The sequence below is a fragment of the Sus scrofa genome, chromosome 15 (genome assembly GCF_054392235.1).
Source record: "Sus scrofa isolate SSC_HxYL_T2T_F1_AM1 chromosome 15, Sscrofa_HxYL_maternal_Yorkshire_Landrace_v2.0, whole genome shotgun sequence".
In the NCBI taxonomy this organism is placed as follows: domain Eukaryota; kingdom Metazoa; phylum Chordata; class Mammalia; order Artiodactyla; family Suidae; genus Sus; species Sus scrofa.
In genome coordinates, this window is record NC_139397.1 from 56,121,204 (window position 1) to 56,139,897 (window position 18,694).

The 18,694-nt window shown below is 36.3% G+C and overlaps 1 protein-coding gene across 15 annotated transcripts in view; it reads left to right on the top strand.

Moving 5' to 3' along the window:
* Positions 1-18,694, top strand: part of TENM3 (teneurin transmembrane protein 3) — a 2,581,468-nt gene that overhangs the window by 147,181 nt on the left and 2,415,593 nt on the right. The gene's annotated exons all lie outside the window — the stretch shown is intronic.

An 18,694-nucleotide genomic window follows, 5' to 3' on the forward strand; every position in this document is an offset into this window, starting at 1 on the left:
AGACTAGACATCCATGTGGAGACATGGACGTAACATGACTTTTTCTATAATGCAGTGGCATTCTTGCTTATGGCCAATAGCAGTCCTGGTGGATAGCCAAACTTGCTGGCTTCACTTCAGAAAGGGAACCTTCTTGAGTTGCGAATACTCTGCTTTACCAAAGCAATGCAAACTGTCCTGCTATTTTCTTTTCCACTCCCAATAGCCCTGTAGTGCATATTGACATGTGATCTTCATTTCACAGTGCTATTCTGCAGCAAAAAGTGATATGCCAACAGTATTGTAATGATTTAGTCCTGCTTCGCAATTTTTCAGCAGAACGGTGCTCCCTCTGTACCCTCCTGGGCATGGAGGGGAGACCAGCCATCTCCAAGATTTCCTCCCTCATCACCCTCTTGGATGTCTCCCCAGCCCTCCCCCCATCCCTTCCTCCAACCCCTTCTCTTTCTGCTGCAATAATAATTCCCTCAGGAAGGCCTAGCAGACTTTTAGGTTCTGTTGATGATTACAGGAATAATTTATTTTCAAATGGATGTTAATCTGATAGAAGTAGTCAAATTTTCCCTGAGCTGAGGCAGAAACAAACTTCATGGCAAGTGTACTGATTCCATCCACTATTATTGTGATGGGGAAGACAAATTATCCAATTACTAAACACACTGCTCTAGGCAATACAAAATAACATCCTGATTAATCTAACTACATAGGAGAGATACTTCTGTTTAGAACAAGTCCCCTAAAACAAACAATATTGGATTATGAATAAAGATGAGTCATATTTGTTTGGTAATACTTATGGATATTTGAATCCCGAATAAGGAGCTTCCTTAAGGTGAGAAACATTTATATAAATGTCCTGAACATATTATATACTTACAATGATATTCAAATGTGTGTAAGTATATTTATAAGGTCTTATAAGGTCATTTGTGAGGTAAAACACTGAAGATTTCACTGTGGCTCCTTCACACCAATAAGAAACACATTCCATTTCTTTCCCCTCTGTACTATACATCTGAAAAGGAAATACTATAGATGTGCAAATAAATGCTGAGATAAATGTGTGGTCACAATGGGCATGATTCATATTTTTTTGTCATGAAAATCAAAAGACTTGGTTATTTCTCTGGAAAGACAGTAAAAAGCAATACAAATTTTCATGAGAGTAAACATTTAAATATTATCAACCAAAGCATTAAAGCAATGTTTTGTCTTTAAGAATTGATCTAGGAAATTTTTGGCCCTGTAGGAAATAAGAATAGTGAAAGAAACTTAAAGAATGCTTGGACCTATGAGATCTCAGATAAACTCATTCCTGCTCATGATCTAACTATAGTCTTCCAAGGTTATATTCTATAATGTTGACCTCTTGAGTTCATCTGCCCCTCCTTTCCCCTGTCCTTGACTGGAGATGACAATCTTTATATGATGTTTTGCAGTTCTGAACATGGATTGGCAACATAGTTCATATTTCCTTTATTCTGACTTCACTTCCTCTTTCCTGCTGCCTCTGCACTTTATTGCCTTGAACTCAGTGCATTTTCTATCATATCCTGTACACCTGGCGCCCATTTCTGACCTGCTTTTTTATTTGACTGTTAAGCTTAAAGATGCTGAACACAGATAGGTGGCAGAATAGGCCTTAATCTACTTTCCTGAGGGGGACCAATGTCATTTATAAAATAACCGTCATTTTTGCAAAGATGAAAAAGGGTATGGCCTGTCTATATAAGCACATAAAATATGAACTCAAAGGATAAGTGAAAGCATTCCAATGAAGCCTGAGAAAGGGGAATAATGAACCCTTCCCTCCAGGAGTGGGTATTCTTAGACAAAGGACATAGATTGAGCTGACAGAGAGCAATGGCATGCCAGTGCAGCTGACCAGGTGACTGCAGTCAACACAGGCCAGTATTGCAAACATCAAAAGCCAGGTGACCTTGCATCCAGAGACTGGTGGACTTTTTTTGTGTGTGTATGTGTGGGGTAAGGCTTTAGTAATGGCTGAATCTTAGTTGAATATGTCTGTCAAATTACCTGCTTTATGTGACTTAATTTTAGGAAAATGCATTTTCAATCTTCCTTCAAATATTGGTTCTTCACCTTTCTGCTAATGTGACATTGATGAGTTATTAAATGTGCCAAGTCCCAATTTCCTCAAATGTACAAAAAGAAAAAAAAAATTGGTATCTGTGTCACAAAGTTAGGGATAAAATCCAATGATTTAGCTCATGGGAAATCACTTAGTATGTTACTCGAGATAGAACATGATTAATAATCCATTTTTAAACAGCAAGACTAGTAAGGCATTCTAATTAATATGCTACTGAATTCTAAATAATACATTCATTTTCATTTTTAAAAGTATTTTGTGTTTGTTTTGTTCAGGAATAGTTGGTTATGGGAACAGAAATGTACTTGAACCAGGTGGATTAAAAGGGGGACTGATGAAGTCAATTTTTATCTCTGTTCCCTCATCTACACACCTTCTGAGCCATGAAAATTATTGTGTGGCTCTAATAACTGAAGGGAGATTTCAATGATCTAAGGTCAGAGAATTTGATTGGCTTTAGATGTACCCTTTGGGAGATGCTAACAGAAGATGTAAAAGGTCACATTATCTAGGACAGATGTGACAGTGGGAACCCCCCAGTGAAATACACACCCACTCCACCATGCCCTGTGGAGTTCCTGAAAGACCATCTCTGGGCTTGGCCATGTTACTTGCCAATAGGTATTAGTAAGAATGAGCAGAGGCTTGATAAACATTGCTTTTGAGGGTTTGACATCTTGAAATATTCCCTTATGGGACTGGCTTCATGCTGTAGGAAATCTAGACACTTCTGCTGGAGGGGAGAACTATGGGAAAAGGTTCTGGAGGCTAAAACTCCACAGAAAGAGAGTGGTCAGCTGGAAAAGAACTGAGCCAGGCTTCCAGTTGAACACAGCTGCATGAGTGACCTAGCCATCACTGTGGTGTGCAACAGAAATACTTCCCAGTGAACACACGGCATTAGAAGAAATAAATGGCTGCTGTTTTAAGCCACTCAAGTTAGGAGTGGTTTGCGTCCCAGGAATTGAAAAACTGAAAATGGGACCTCATCTCTTAGGTGACATGATAGAATATCATGGTCAGTACGCCTCTGACGTTTTCTCCATCCTCAAGATGTGCAGCTTCACTTTTCATTACCGTGACAACTGGCATGGGAGGTTAAGCTTCCAAAGTCTTGCAACTCAGAAGGAGAAGGACTAAATTAAACTAGGTGATGCAGGAGAGAAAAAGAAAAGTTCCAACACAGCAAACCTATCTGACTATATCATAGATAGTAAAGGGAAAGAGATGGCTCACCTAACCAAAAATATGTAAAGTAGGAGAGTTGAATGAAGCCTCCTCCTTTGTTTCTTTGCAGTAGTTTTGGTTTCGTGCTTCTCCAAGTGTGACTTCAACTTCAGATGTCTTTCCCTATAGACAAAAATGGCCAGCAGCAGAGTTCCTCCTTGACGTGCGGAAACGGGGAGAGACAGCCACTTCCATAATGTCAAGCACACCTCCTTCCCTTCCCTTGAATTGCTCTATCCCTGAATCATGGGGGTGAAGGGAAAGCCAAACATGCAGTGACTTTGGGATGTTATAGGTGTGCTACCAAATAATTGCTGAGGCAAGAAGAATGTCATTATCTTAATAAGATGAAAGTCACAAACTGTTGACCTGCATCAGGAATTTATCAGATACTCACCCAGAATAAAGATATCATCAGAGCCCCACACTCTCCCTTTCATGCTCAACCAAATCAATATAGTCAAATCTATTCTTTGTAATAATATATTCCTGGCATGAATTGATAAGGCGAGGTGCTTTTAGCTGCAAGTAACAGAAGCATCTAATTCAAACTGGCTTAAGGCAATACAGAGTCTTTTTTTTAATTAAAGTATAGATGATTTACAAAGTTGTGCCAATTTCTGCTATACAGCAGAGTGATCCAGTCATACATACATATATATATATATATATATATATATATATATATACATTCCCTTTCTTATATTGTCTCTCATCATGGTTTATCCCAAGAGACTGGTTGTAGTTCCGTGTGCTATACAGTAGGACAGGAGGGTTTGCTTTTGAAACTGAAACATTCAGATCTGGAGTGTACTTTAGATACTGTTTAGCTATGGCTCAGCTTCCATTTTTTTTTTATTTTTCCTAGCTTGTTTCTTCCTTGAGTAAAATTATCACTTTCGTGGGTCTCACATGGAGAAAATGGCAGCGATAGTTTAGAATTGAGCATAAACCTATCCTCATATTTCCTGGATTCACATTCCAGCTCAAACATTGATTGTATGTATGGCCTTGTAAATTTATTTAACCCCTGTGTTCTCACACATGGATTACCTGAACAAGCACAGAATCTACTCCAGGGAACATTCTGAGATTTAAATAAGCTAATTCAGATGATAAAATGCATGGTATCTGGCATATAGTAAGCACCTGACACATTTTAGCCATTATTATCACTATACTCTGCCGACATCCAGCAGGAGGAAGGAAATTCTCATAATCATCAAACACAAATCACAAACCTAACTTGCATTGATCATCTCTGAATCAATAGCCATGGTAAGGATAGCCAGTCAAAGCCCATCCCTTCCACATCACATTCATGACATGGAGGGCTGAAATGAATCTTGGAAAATGATCTCCCACATCCCTGGAACACATGTCCTTGACACACCCAACTAACAAAAATGAGAGTTGCTACTCATTGCAGTTGTAAGCTTGGGAAAGGTGGGCGAATTAATGAGAGTTGAACAGCAGCTTATAAATCTCATCCTTCTGATAAGTATGGAATGTAGACCTCCAACCCAAATAGAATGCCTGCACATGCTATGAGGTATTTTTGTGTGCTTAAACATGAGACTGTTTGTTTTGGGATTATATAACAGTCCCCTCCACAATGGAGGGGCTAGTGCTGTGGTTTAATGTGGGTGAAATGTCCAAAGTTATTGAAACTACTTATGAAAGAAAGCATCAATTAACTGCACAAAGAACATTTAAGCAGTGTGTTTAACTGTTAACTTAATAGTTCTAAAGAGTGAAAGTGGACTGAGCAAGAGTGATAATGGCATTCAGAATACCCTCTCTAGGAACGAAGGGCTTAAGGCACTGTGATCTCAAAGCTCTAGCTGATGGATGAGTGTAATTCTTGAAAATAAATGTTTCAGTCAAAGCCAGGAAGATGCTCGACTGAGCGAGTCTATTATCACGTCCCGTCACTCATAAGATCTCTGAGATTAGATGAAAGAGAGAAACAAGAAGTATGCTGACTACTGTACTAGACAATAGACGATTTCAGAACCTTTAGGGAAACAGAAAAGGTAAAGTCAGGATACAAAGGGCTGGAACTCTGAAGGTAGGTGTTAAGTCCTTGCCATTTACTCTTGGGATAGAGTAACCAAGAGTGAGAATCTCTGTCTTTGACAAGCACTGCATCAATGTTAATAAAGAAAAGGTAGTACTGATAGGGTTAAACTTGTGTGTGAGATCATTGACTGGCAGTATCTTTTTCTGGTAATTCAGAAAGATAGTGCTGTTTCCATACACGTTTCTCACCAGTGTTGGAATACACACTGGTACTGAGTAAATGGCACCTATGGGTTTATACTACTACAAACATTATTAATATTTTCTGATTTGTGACCTTGAAAACCCATTTCACCCCTTTTTAGTTTTGGGGGGACTTTCAAGTAAATTAGGGTACCTTTATCATCTATGACACACTCTGAAGACTGTTTTATCACATTTTGAAACTGGACTGATATGAATACTAGTATATGGACATAATAAAACTCCAATTGGTATTCAGATCAAATGATTTTAGGCATCCATCATTTATATTACATTGTCTCCACAATGACATGTGAAGAAAATCAAAACTATCCAACTTACCTCCTTTCCCTGGAAATAAAACACTGGAAATTAATTATATTTGTAATAGCAGATTTATAAAACAATGAGTTCTGTTTCTACCTTTTAGAAATTCATATTAAAATCATCCTATCAAAGTCTTGGATAAATGCAATGATACATTGTTCAATCCAGCAGATCCTTCATTTAATTCCTTTGTGTGGAAGATGAATTAACATCACTAGGACACTAGAATTCTATGGACAAATGTGGGATGTCTGTTTTGAGAAGACAAAAAAAAAAATTAGAATTTGAGTAATATTTTATAGAAAGTGAAAGCTTATAGCAAGTATTTAATTTTTAATTTTTTCATTCTATATTTCATTTCCTTCATTGATGTATAGATATTGAATATATATATATATTTGTCTTTTTGCCTTTTCTAGGGCTGCTCCCACGGCATATGGAGGTTCCCAGGCTAGGGGTCCAATCAGAGCTGAAGCTGCTGGCCTACACCACAGCCACAGCAACGTGAGATCCGAGCCACATCTGCAACCTACACCACAGCTCACAGCAAGGCCGGATCCTTAACCCACTGAGCAAGGCCAGGGATTGAACCCACAACCTCATGGTTGCTAGTTGGTTTCATTAACCACTGAGCCATGACAGGAACTCCCAATAATATATATTTCTTTATATAAGCAGATACAAGTAATTCTTATACAGAAACAGGGTGGTATACAATGGTAATTAAAATAAACTGTCATTCTCAAGAGTGTAGCATTATTATACACATTTGTGGGAGTCCCCATTGTGGCTCAGTGGTAATGAATCCAACTAGTACCTATGAGAATGTGAGTCCTGACCCTAGCCCTGCTCAATGGGTTAAGGATCTGGTGTTGCTTTGAGCTGCAGTGTTGGTCACAGATGTGGCTTGGATGTGGCATTGCTGTGGCTATGGTGTAGGCTGGCAATTTGACCCCAGCCTGGGAACTTCCATATGCCACAGGTGCAGCCCTAAAGTAAAAAAATTTACACACACACACACATACACACACACATTTATATACATATTTGTCCATTTGTCTCTTGATGATGAATTCTCATATCTTTGACTCCCTTTTTTTTTCATTGCGTTTGTAGCATATAATGGAAATTCCCAGGCCAGGGATTGAATCCTAGCTGCAGCTGTGACCTACACCTCAGCCACGGCAAACTGGATCCTTAACCCACTGCACCACAGCAGGAACTCTTCATATTTGCAACTTTTTAGACCTAATTTCCCATCAGCAATGTCCCTCTTAATAGGATACAGAAACATAGATTCTCTAGGCCCAGGATACCTCCTCATCCTCAACATGCAGTTTCTTCACTCCTGACAGCCTTTGAAAACTTTTTTAGGCTATGTTTCTTTTCCCCAGGTCTTACAACAAGGTATTTCTCTTTCTTTGCTCAGGAGATATGCACTTCTATAGTTTTTGTGATTTTGCCACATATTTATGTAAAAAATTAAGACAGAAATCATTGTAAAGTAGTAGATTATCCATGGAGTTCTGGTTGTGGCTCAGTGGTTAATGAATCCAACTAGTGTCTATGAGGACACGTGTTCAATCCCTAGCCTTGCTCAGTGGGTTAAGGATCCATTGTTACCCTGAGCTGTGGTGTAGGTCTCAGCCATAGCTCAGATCCTGCATTGCTCTGTCTGTGGCATAGGCTTGCAGCTATAGCTCTGATTTGACCCCTAGTCTGGGAAGCTCCATATGCTGTAGGGTGCAGCTCTAAAAGGCAAAAGACCAAAAAAAAAAAAAAAAAAAAAAAAAGTAGCAGACTAAGCTTTTTGTGTAGTAACTTCAGTAATGCAATGTTATTTTGTTCTAGTTTTTTGTAATAAATAGGAAACCTTCATTTTTGATGTTAGACCTTGGTAGCTTTCAGTCCATACCCTTTCTTTTCCTTTTCTTCCACATCTGGGCTGCCCCTTATTCCTTGGTGCTGGTAGAAATTTCAGACCATGCAGATGTTAGGTTGTTTGTGTGAAACTCTGTCTCACCCTTACCTCCAAAAAAAATAAAACCCAGGCTATCACTTGCATCCCTCTTGCCCTTTGGCCTGGCAGGTGCCCATCCAGTTCCTCCTGGAAAGTCCCATGTGTTTGAATAATAAAGTTCCTTTCATTCCACATTGGTGAGGGAATGACGTCATTACTCCTCATACCTGAATGGATTTGGGGTGTAAATTGAGCCCACTCTCTGCAGGGCAACCCCAGGACAGTATAGAATCCTAAATTTTAAAGATATGTATATGTATATATTACTTAAGTTTATTTGTATGTGTATGTGTGTACACTTTAGGTAAGGGATAAACTATTATGGCCTCAGTGTCCACTCTCATTTATGATAAAAGCCTTGACATCCATTGTTTTTTTACATCATCTGTTTGGTCCTTGTAATAAGCTTCTGTTTTGGCAACTGCAACTCTAATTGCTAAGAACCACAAATATAATCTGATGAACTGAGATATATCTCTCACAGAGAATTAATATTCGACTATACTCAGATCAAGTGTTATAACCTAATGCTATGAAAAAAAATGTATAAAAATAGTGCAGTATCTGTTAATTTATAGAGATTGAATTATATAAAATGGAACGTATCCAAAGTGAATTTGTCTAAGTGGTGTTACATCCTTTTAGTATTTAGCATATAGTAGATAGATATTCTATAGTTTATTTATCAAAATAATATATGTTTATATATATAAAATAATATATAAAATATTTAACAACAAAGTGATTCCAGAAGAAGTTTAGGAGTTCCTGCCGTGGCTCAGAAGAAACAAATCTGACTAGTACCTGTGAGGACACAGGTTCAATCCCTGGCCTCGGCCAGTGGGTTGGGGATCTGTGTTGCTGTGAGCTGTGGTGTAGGCCACAGACGTGGCTCAGATCTGGCATTTCCATGGCTGTGGTGTTATGCTGGTGGCTACAGCTGTATTAGACCCCTAGCCTGGGAACCTCCGTATGCCATGGCACGGCCCTAAAAAGACTAAATAAATAAATAAATAAATAAATAAATAAATAAAAGAAGTTCAAACCCACAGTGCTGGTAATGTTTCTTGCTTTAAACTTAACAGCTTAGCTTAATGAAAGAATGGATGATTAATATTACAGTGTACATTAGTTTAAAGGATTATGTTTGACATAGTCAAGTATGAAGTTTTCACAAGAGGTTATCTTTTTAACTGAATTTTTAGTAAAAAGCCAGCTTAAGAACTGACACCAAAGATGTCTGGTGACTTTGAAGAGGCAAGAAAGTTTGTCCTCATTCTGTCCTAAGTTAAAATAAGATTTAGAAAAGAATCTAAGTAGAGATTTCCCACCATAATGCTATAGCACCCAGTGAAATATATAGCTGTCCTATATTCCTCTCTATTGAAATGAAATATTCTAAAACATGTTTTTGAGAACTTATCATTCACTAGACTTACCAAGTACTTAATACGTATTAAGCATTATATTTCTTAGAGTAATCCCATGAGACAGGTTTTGTCATACCATGCATTGCCCTTGAGGACATTAGGAACAAAGAAATTTAAAAACATCAAGTTTCCACAGCCAGAAAGTGGTAGACCTGGAATTTGAGCCCAGGAGGTCTTTCCTTGAATAATAATATATACTTAATAATTATGCATTTGTATTTGTATAATATTTAAAAACAATTTTTTTTTATTAATGCCAGGTAAACCAGTGGAAAAGGTTTGATCATTTCATGGACTAGTGTCCATGAAAACTTACATGTCTCTCTACTACAAGAAAACCAAATATCATGCAGAAGAGGAACTGTGATTGCTAGGATTACCTGCAAAGACTTTCACTGTCTTAGAATTCTAGTAGCAGGAAAGATAATTCTGGGTGTTTATCAGGAGTGGTCTCTTCCTGGTTCATGGAGACAAACAGCTCATATTTACTAGGGGGTCCCAAAGTCCCTGGGTAGAAAGATTCAGAGGCAGAAAGAAACAGTATGCACATCACCCTCCTGGTGTACACATCTGAGTTTTCAGTAAGTACCATTTTCTATGTTTTCTTCACTAACTAGGACTATAGGTTGACTGTTAAAAAGTAAACTGCCCCTTCACACCCATATATCTAATTTGTTTCCACTGTACTTCCACTGCTTAATAAGGAATACACACTTCTCACTCAGACTCAACAGAATAACTTCTCTTAAGTTCCATGATGCTCAGGAAAAAAGCATTGAAGACAGGCTGTAAAATGGACAATTATTTAGAACTAAAATACAAATCTAAAATAGCCAAACATGTTAAAGATTGCTAGCATTACAACTCCATAGATTGCAAAGGCCCTGTTCAGTGTGGATAGAAATAAATACCTGTGGCTACACTTCCCTTGCTGTCAGTTTGTACATTTTAAGGGGTAAGAGACTTTAATACAAAAATACTTTTTAGATCCTTTAAAAGTGATCTTGATAATTTGTGGATTGGATGATCTATTTGAATTTCCAGATCTGTTCAAAAATATTATGTAGCCAGAATTTGTTAAGAGTTCATATTTTCTTTTACTCACATTTCAGGCTAAGTAGACTATATTCACATAAAGACAAATATGAATATGATAAATTAGCTGAATGAAATAAATGTAACAAATGCCCCTACGTGTTACTTGGGACTGTGTGTCTGCATTTTCACATTGTGAACACTAGATGGCGAATCTCACGTCGACTTTGCTGTTAGAGTACTATGGAATTCAAATCCTGGAAGGATTATTTTACATAATTAACAATTATCACATGGAGAGTTTGTGTATAACCTGTAATATGAAAAAATAAAAAACCCTTCATCTTCCATTTAGCTTTGTCACAAAAATCCTATAAATTTTGGAAGTAAAACAAGAAATAAAAGTAAAGAAACTTGGTCACATGTTACTTTAAAACATGGTTTTCTCCTATATTAATTTATGGTCCCTTGAAAATCCTCACTTTCTATATTAAGTATTAATAATAACCAATAAGGAGTTCCTTTTGTGGCTTACCAGATTAGGTACCTATCTGATGCTGTTTCTGTGAGGATATGTCCTGGCTTAGTGAGTTAGGGATCCAGCATTGCCACAAGCTGTGGCATTGGTTGCAGATGCAGCTAGCATCTGGTGTTTTCATGGCTGTGGTGTAGGCCTCGGCTGCAGCTCCAATTTAACCTCTAGCTTGGGAATTTCCCTATGCTGCAGGTGCAGCCATAAAAAGAAAAAAAGAACTAATAAAATATTTTCTATAAGCAGAGTAAGTTTCATAGTCTACTTTTTCTCATTGGTATTACTTTTCCATCTAACATTTTTAATGGGTTTAATATAGATTATCTCTCTCAGCCAAAGGTCCTTCTGATTAATCAAGAATGGGGTAAAGTCAGGAATTAATTCAGTTTTTTTTTTTATTCGCTCCATTACAGTTCTTCTCTCTTGATGGTAAAATATTTAATATAATTTAAACATAATAGTCAAAGAAAAAGTATTTTAAAGAATATATTATTGAATATAAGTAATCTGTTTCAAGTCTCTTTTTTTTTTTTCTCTTGGATCCATAGAAGCATGTGGAAGTCTGTTCTATTTAAAAAGCAAAAGCAAAACACAATGAAATATATGTTAGACAATGATGTGTTTAAAGAATGTTTATTGCAATATGATTTATAGTTAGCTAGTGTCCATGAAAACTTACATGTCTAACAATAAGAAATGGGGTATTATGCTTTATCCCATAGCACATAATGCTATACAGCTTTACAAACTGGATTTTCAGAAGATATTTAAGGCCATTGTAGACCATTGTGAAATACTTATAGTACAATGTGGGTCTTTTTTAAAGAATGCAATATACCAACTTTGGGCATATAGTAAAATTCCAATTTTATGAAACAGATATAAAGGTATTTATTTGAAATAGCAGTTACTTATGGCTGTATTTAATCACTGTAGTATCTAGAAGTTAAAGCACATGAAAATATAAGGCTGAATTTTACAGGTACATATTTTGTATTTTGCTCCATAAAAAGAGAGGGTATAAGTTTCCATTGTGGCTCAGTGTGTTAAGAACCTGACATAGTGTCAGTAAGGATGTGGGTTCCATCCCTTGCCTAGCTCAGTGGGTTAAGGCATCAGCATTGCCACAAGCTGTGGTGTAGTTTACAGATGTGACTCAGATGCAGTGTTGCTGTGGCTGTGGCATAAGCCTCAGCTGCAATTCTCATTTGATCCCTAGCCTGGGAACTTCCACATGCTCAGATGAAGCTATAAAAGGGGGGAAAAAAAAAAGAGGGTATAGAAAAGTTAAATTGAATAAGTTCAGAATTAATCATCTACAATTCCTGTGAAATACACTGAAAAAAATTGTTATTTAGAGAACTGAGCTCTCATGAAGCAAGTTTAAGATTTTTTAGCTTAAGCTCATGATTTGAAGAATCAAAATAAGAAAGTGTCCTATGCCCACAGCTGAAATATTCCAGCACAGCTAAGATGTGGGCAGTTCTTGTTGAAGATTTAAAGGATATAAAAATACCATATAGAAAATGAGTAAGCAGACTAAAAGTTGATAGCAGAAGCCATTACAATTAATTATGTCCAAACGGGTAACATGACTGTGTTTCTTTTTTTGTTGTGAGATTCAGTAAAAACGACATTTTTTGTTTATATTGGGATGACATTAATGTACCATTTTCCCCCTACCTCGCTTAAATTCTATATAGCTTCTTTACTTTGCTACAGCCCTTTCCCTGTGGTACCACTAAAAGAGAAGTTTGCTTAAGGGAGAAATCATTAACATGGAAATAGAGAAGAAAGGTGACACATGGCTTTTAAATTTGAAAACCATGGTCTAGGTACAAGATAGATAGGAAAGAGTTGCTGATTTGGGTCTTTGAGAAGAGGTACTGTGTCTTGGTTCTTATCCAGGGTCGGATTGAGGAAAATGAATTTTTCTTTTCCAGATGGCAGCAGGTGGTTACAGTCATGGTGTGGTGTGTCTAGGCAGAGAAGGCCTGAAACAGCCTCTCACTATTCAGGAGTCCCATGAAAGAGCATCTACCAGTTTTCCATGATTTTGAAGTTTGCACCAAGTGGGCTGAGAGACATAAATATGTATCAAGGTTAAGGAAAGGACGGGCTAGGTGGACATGAGGACATTTATTTATTTATTATTTTTTTTTCTTTGTCTTTGCAGGGCCACACCTGCAGCATATGGAGGTTCCCAGACAGGGGTCTAATTGAGCTGTAGCCGCAGGCCTACACCACAACTGCAGCAATGCCAGATCCGAGCTGCGTCTGCATCCTACACCACAGCTCACAGCAACGCTGGATTCTTAACCCACTGAGCAAGGCCAGGGATCAAACCTGCAACCTCATGGTCCTAGTTGGATTTCTTTCCACTGTGCCACTACAGTAACTCCGACACTAGGACATTTAGACCATTCATTAGGTTCCCACTTGGGTAAATGATCATGCCTGAGGACTGGACAAGACAACGTACATAGCAGTGTGTGCTATTATAAATTGGTAGTATATACTGGGCAGCAAATGTCCACCATTTGCCATTCCAGTATCATAAATCTGTACATCTAGGTAAGTCCTCAAAACTAGAAGTCACTGCTGTGTGGAAGAGGAAAAACATAAAACTCTAAACCGGTGAAACATCAACTTGAAATTGACTCAGTTTTTCTGGAACTGATTATGACTACAATTTTCCCCATCAGGAAGAACAATGACCAAAATAGAGATCATGCAGAATTAATAAAACAGTTGAACGTGGCACATTCAAATATTTACCCCTCTCATACTCATTTAACAACAAAAAGTTGGGGATCTGAAATGTCTTGGGAATTGTGATGAGTGATGATAATAAGATGGATGAGATATAGTTTCGTTCCTATTATATCAAATGGATAAACATAACATAAACACCAGAAAAGAGCCATAAAAACCCAGCCATGGCTTAATGGCTTAATGAAGATCTTGTGGAGTATATTAGCCAAGAATTAAAGGAGATATGGTACCTATTTAAATGGGGAGATTATGAATAAGTGCAGCAAAGTAAAGGACATGGGCAAAGGCAAACACTTAGGGAGGACACACAGGTCCTGCAATTACATATTCAGGAGTGTAAGTAAGAATTATGACAAAGCTGGGGAGGTGGCAAGAGCCTGATGATGGAAAACTTTGTAGGTCATGTTTAAGCTTGGATTCAATCAACATGTCATGAAATAATCAAGCTCTATAAAGGAAACTGAAGAAACATGTGACTAATTTAGTAGGTAATATTGGTGGACCTTGGCCATTAAACATGTTTGGGGAGTTAGGTGACAGAAAGTTTGGTGGGAAAGGCAATGAATTAAAGATTGTATATGTTGAATTTGAGGCACTTATCTGCTTTTCAACTGAAATATGCAGTAAGCACTTGGAGAAGAATATGGACGTCAGAGATGAAAACTATGCTGAATATGTTGATTTCTAAGTTCTCAAAATGTAGACAGACTTAAAACACCTGTGAACATACATGAGCTCAGTTAGATGGAGGGTTTAAAGGTGTAGGTATAGGAGGCTAAGTATGGAAATCTGGGGAACACTTACGTACAGAGGGTAGATTAATAGAGAGGAAATCTCAAAGGGATAAAGCAGTAGTCAGAACGTATCATGCAACTTCATGGTTTTGCAAAGCCAAAATAAATGTTTCAAGAAATGATGAAAATTCAACACTGTATAGAGTCCAGTATAATATGGATCCCCAAACACTCATTGGGTTTAAAATTTTAATCATTTATAAATTAGGTCATTGTTACTACAACAGGAAGAAAAGATACAGAATTCAAACACCAGTGGCTTGAAAACCTAAGATAGGATAAAAATGTTCCTGGACCATGGATTGAATCCGAGCTGCAGCTCCGACCTATGCTATAGTTGTGGCAACTCCAGATCCATAACCCACTATGCCACAGCGGGAACTCCTAGACTAAACCTTTTTAAAGGAGTGCATGAGAACAAAAGGTAGACTGATTAGTAATCAGATGTATCAATAAGATTTTTTAAAAGAGTTTTAAAAAGCATTTACAATTAAGAGTCTGAAAAACCACTGGTAAGAAAAATTAAGTGTCTAGTTAGCAACAGTGTCACTTTCCTGATTTCCAAATTAAAGAAAATATTAACATTTGTGGGATACACAGGCAACTCACAATATCCCTGCAAGGTAGGTTTTATTATTCCCATTTGATGTATAATAAAATTGAAATTCAGAGCATTTGGATAATTTGAACAAGATCTCAAGGTCTATTAAGCAGCAGAGGTGAGACACAAAACCATTTATATAAGTTCCTGCTCTTGAGCACATAGAATCATATACAACAATATTCCTCAAGTATAAGACCTCATAACCACTCCTAAATACCCACCTCCTAATAACTGAGTTTGAGAATCACTGCATAAAAAATGTTAAACACTTTAAATGGTCATTTGTAATATAGAAGACCCTGGAATTATGTTACAACATTTTGTTTTAATCTGATTATTGAAATGGTCAGAATGATACATATACAATTTGTAGGTATGCTGTTATTCCACGCCAGCTTGCACGTTTTGCAGGTGAATAGAATTAGCTACCAAAAATTTAAGTAAATGTACCAAGTATACACAGGTTAATTAGTAGGTTGAGGATTTGGCGTCAGATTCTGGCTCCAGTGTCTGCTATATCCCTTCTACCGTAAACATGCAGATAATTGGAGATGCAACCCCACCTCTACAATACAACAGATACTGTGTGTGTGGCTGCATTTAAACTTTCCTGTGTAAAGCTAGCCTAACTGAAGTCACATGGCCCTTCATCATTGTGAATATCTTGTACAGTTCATACAAAAAGAAAGTTGTATGCATGCCATTCATGTACACCCCTAAGTTGACTTAACTGTATGTGTTTATAGCTGAATCTCTAATTAGAAAATCTTGGGGGTGCTTTGAAACACTTTATGTTGCAATATGCAACATGTTTTATACCAAATGATACAGTCCACTTTCTAGAAGTGCAGTGATTTTAGTTCTCTTCCCATCATTATTCAGACAGAGTTTGATAGCTTAGCAGCCTGGTGTTGTATGTGTGTGTTACAGAGGACAGGTTTGCAATCGAACCTGATTGTTTGCCCAAACACCATCTGGCCTCCCCATTTATAATATGTCAAATGAGACTGCCCAAGGTGTGAGAGAAATCTTAATTTCACTTTTATTCAGGTAATGGTGGTTGAGGATCTCTGGCCACAGCTCAAACTGCACCACTAGTACATCTGTATTTTTAATCACAGCCCACAGGTCTTTTGTTTTTCTAAATTCTCTTGAATGCCTTTCTGATTTTTCACTAACTTCCCATTAATTATTTTGAATACCTTACTATTAAAGGGTTTTGTCCACTCTCAATAGTAATATTAAGCATCTTGCTATAATATCTAGATGATTATAAGCTTTAGTTAAATAATTTAAACATTTTGTAAAACAAATGTCCTTGGATGAAACTTGCTTATATTAAATTCTTTTCTATTGAAGTGAAGTTTCCATATGCATGAATAAATATATATAAACTACAAGTGTGTGTAAATATATACAAATGTTTTTAAATGAATCTCTGCATTTTGTAAATAAAAATGTTCATGCTTACTATTGACATTTTGAAAAAATTTAACTGGTAATTAATAATCTATGCACAAATGAGATTTTGGTGGAAACTTAATGACTCAGGAAATTTTAAATAACTGACCAAATACTTAAATAAAACTAAAAAAATAAATGTTTCACTTTGCATTAGTTGCTCTTGCCAGAACATACTGCTTAGAAAGAGGGCTGAGGAATATTGTACAAACTGCATTAGATACTTTAAATCATCCTGATAGTTACATAATGATTTCTACTTTCCTAATTGAAATAATGATTAGTAGTAGTGTCTAGAAAAAATGGTATTTTGTAAAAATAAAGCACTTTGATATTCTAAAAAGATTACAAAGATATATTCTAATTGAATGCCAATTTATATAGGGAAAAGATTTTATGTAGAAATTGATTCCTATTGAGAAAGTAGTAATAGCATATTATTAATTTAGATAAATACAAAAATATTATTATATATTATTATATTTCTTTGTATAAACCCCTTAGTTGCCAGTCACATGAAAACTCCAGGAGAGGTATTCCAAAAAATATTATGACAGTTTAAGAATAAGAATTTTCATAATCGCTTAATACTACACATCTTCAAAATAGTCTTAAGATACTAGTTCCAGGATCATTATTGCTGATTTTTTTTTTAGGTCCGCACCTGCAGCATATGGAGGTTCCCAGGCTAGGAGTCTAATTGGAGCTACAGCTGCTGGCCTACACCACAGCCACAGCCACAGCCACAGCCACACATTATTGCTGATTTTTAAAAAAGTCACTCTTTATCAGTAAAAATTACATTTTTAATTAAAATTGAATCTGAAAGAAATAGGATTTAATTTGAAAATACATAGAATTTATGAGATCTTCTCATAATGTACCTTATTGTACATCCATATGTTTCTCAGAATGTATGTATGTATGTCTTAAGACAGAATCCCATGTTAATGGTCTGTTCTCAAATCAGAGGACCGCAGTACTGCAAATTATTACTTCAGTGGTGGATAATAAGGCAAGTTATGGGAGAAAGGCAAATTGCTTATATCAGTGGAGAATAAAATATACCAGAATGGGAACTTTCCCCTGGTTTAATCTGACGTATGGAATGTTAAAACTCTATAACTGACACAGTAGTTTACATTACTTATTTCTATGAAAAGAATTGCATATTTCAAGCAACTTAAGCCGAAAAAGTTTAACATATACTGTATCTCAGCTAATCTTTTTAAGTATGTGAAAAGCTATTAATGATATTGCTATTAAATATACAACTATGTATGTTTCAAAGACCTAAAGTGAAACAATCAAATTCTTTCTAAATTAATTTAGGGATAGCAGCTATATTAACTGCACAATTTATTTTAATTCTTAAAATAATTCAACTGTTCATTTTGTTTTTAAACATTTTCCTCCAAAACTACATAGAAATAATTCTTCAAGGATTAGGAGATTAGTCCACGTGTGCTCTTTTAGGAAAACTATAATTATGTGGTAAGAACAAGTAGTAGTTGATTTTCTGTCTCCACATATTATGATAAAACTTAGAAATTAGATGACATTGACCTTTTATTTTAATTGTGTAATTAAAATGTTCACAAAAGATTTTACAGAGCTGTTATTTACTAAGTCTCCTAATTTCATAGTTGGATATCCTACTTCACTTGTATTAAAATTAATTTCATTGTCATGTCTGACATAGTCAAATTATATACAGGTAGTGATTAGATAGTTCATGAAAGATATATTGACATAAATACCAAAAAAAAAAAAAAAAAAAAAACCAAAAAAGCAAAACAAAGTTCCTTCTGTGGCACAGTGGATTAAGAGTCCAGAGTTGCCACAGCTGTGACTAAAGCATAGGTTGCAACTGCAGATCAGATTCTATCCTTGGCCTGAGAACTTCCATATGCTGCATGTGTGGCTGTGGAAAAAAAAAAAAAAAAAAAAGAAAGAAAAATAAAACCTAAGCTGTTATTTCTTCCATAAATACCAGTCATTAATTTTAAATGAGATTTTGTTATAAGAACTTGTCTTAATATTAACCTAAGCAAAATGACATAAATGGGCCTATTGTAGTAAAAAGCAATTAACCATTTAATTATCTTTGT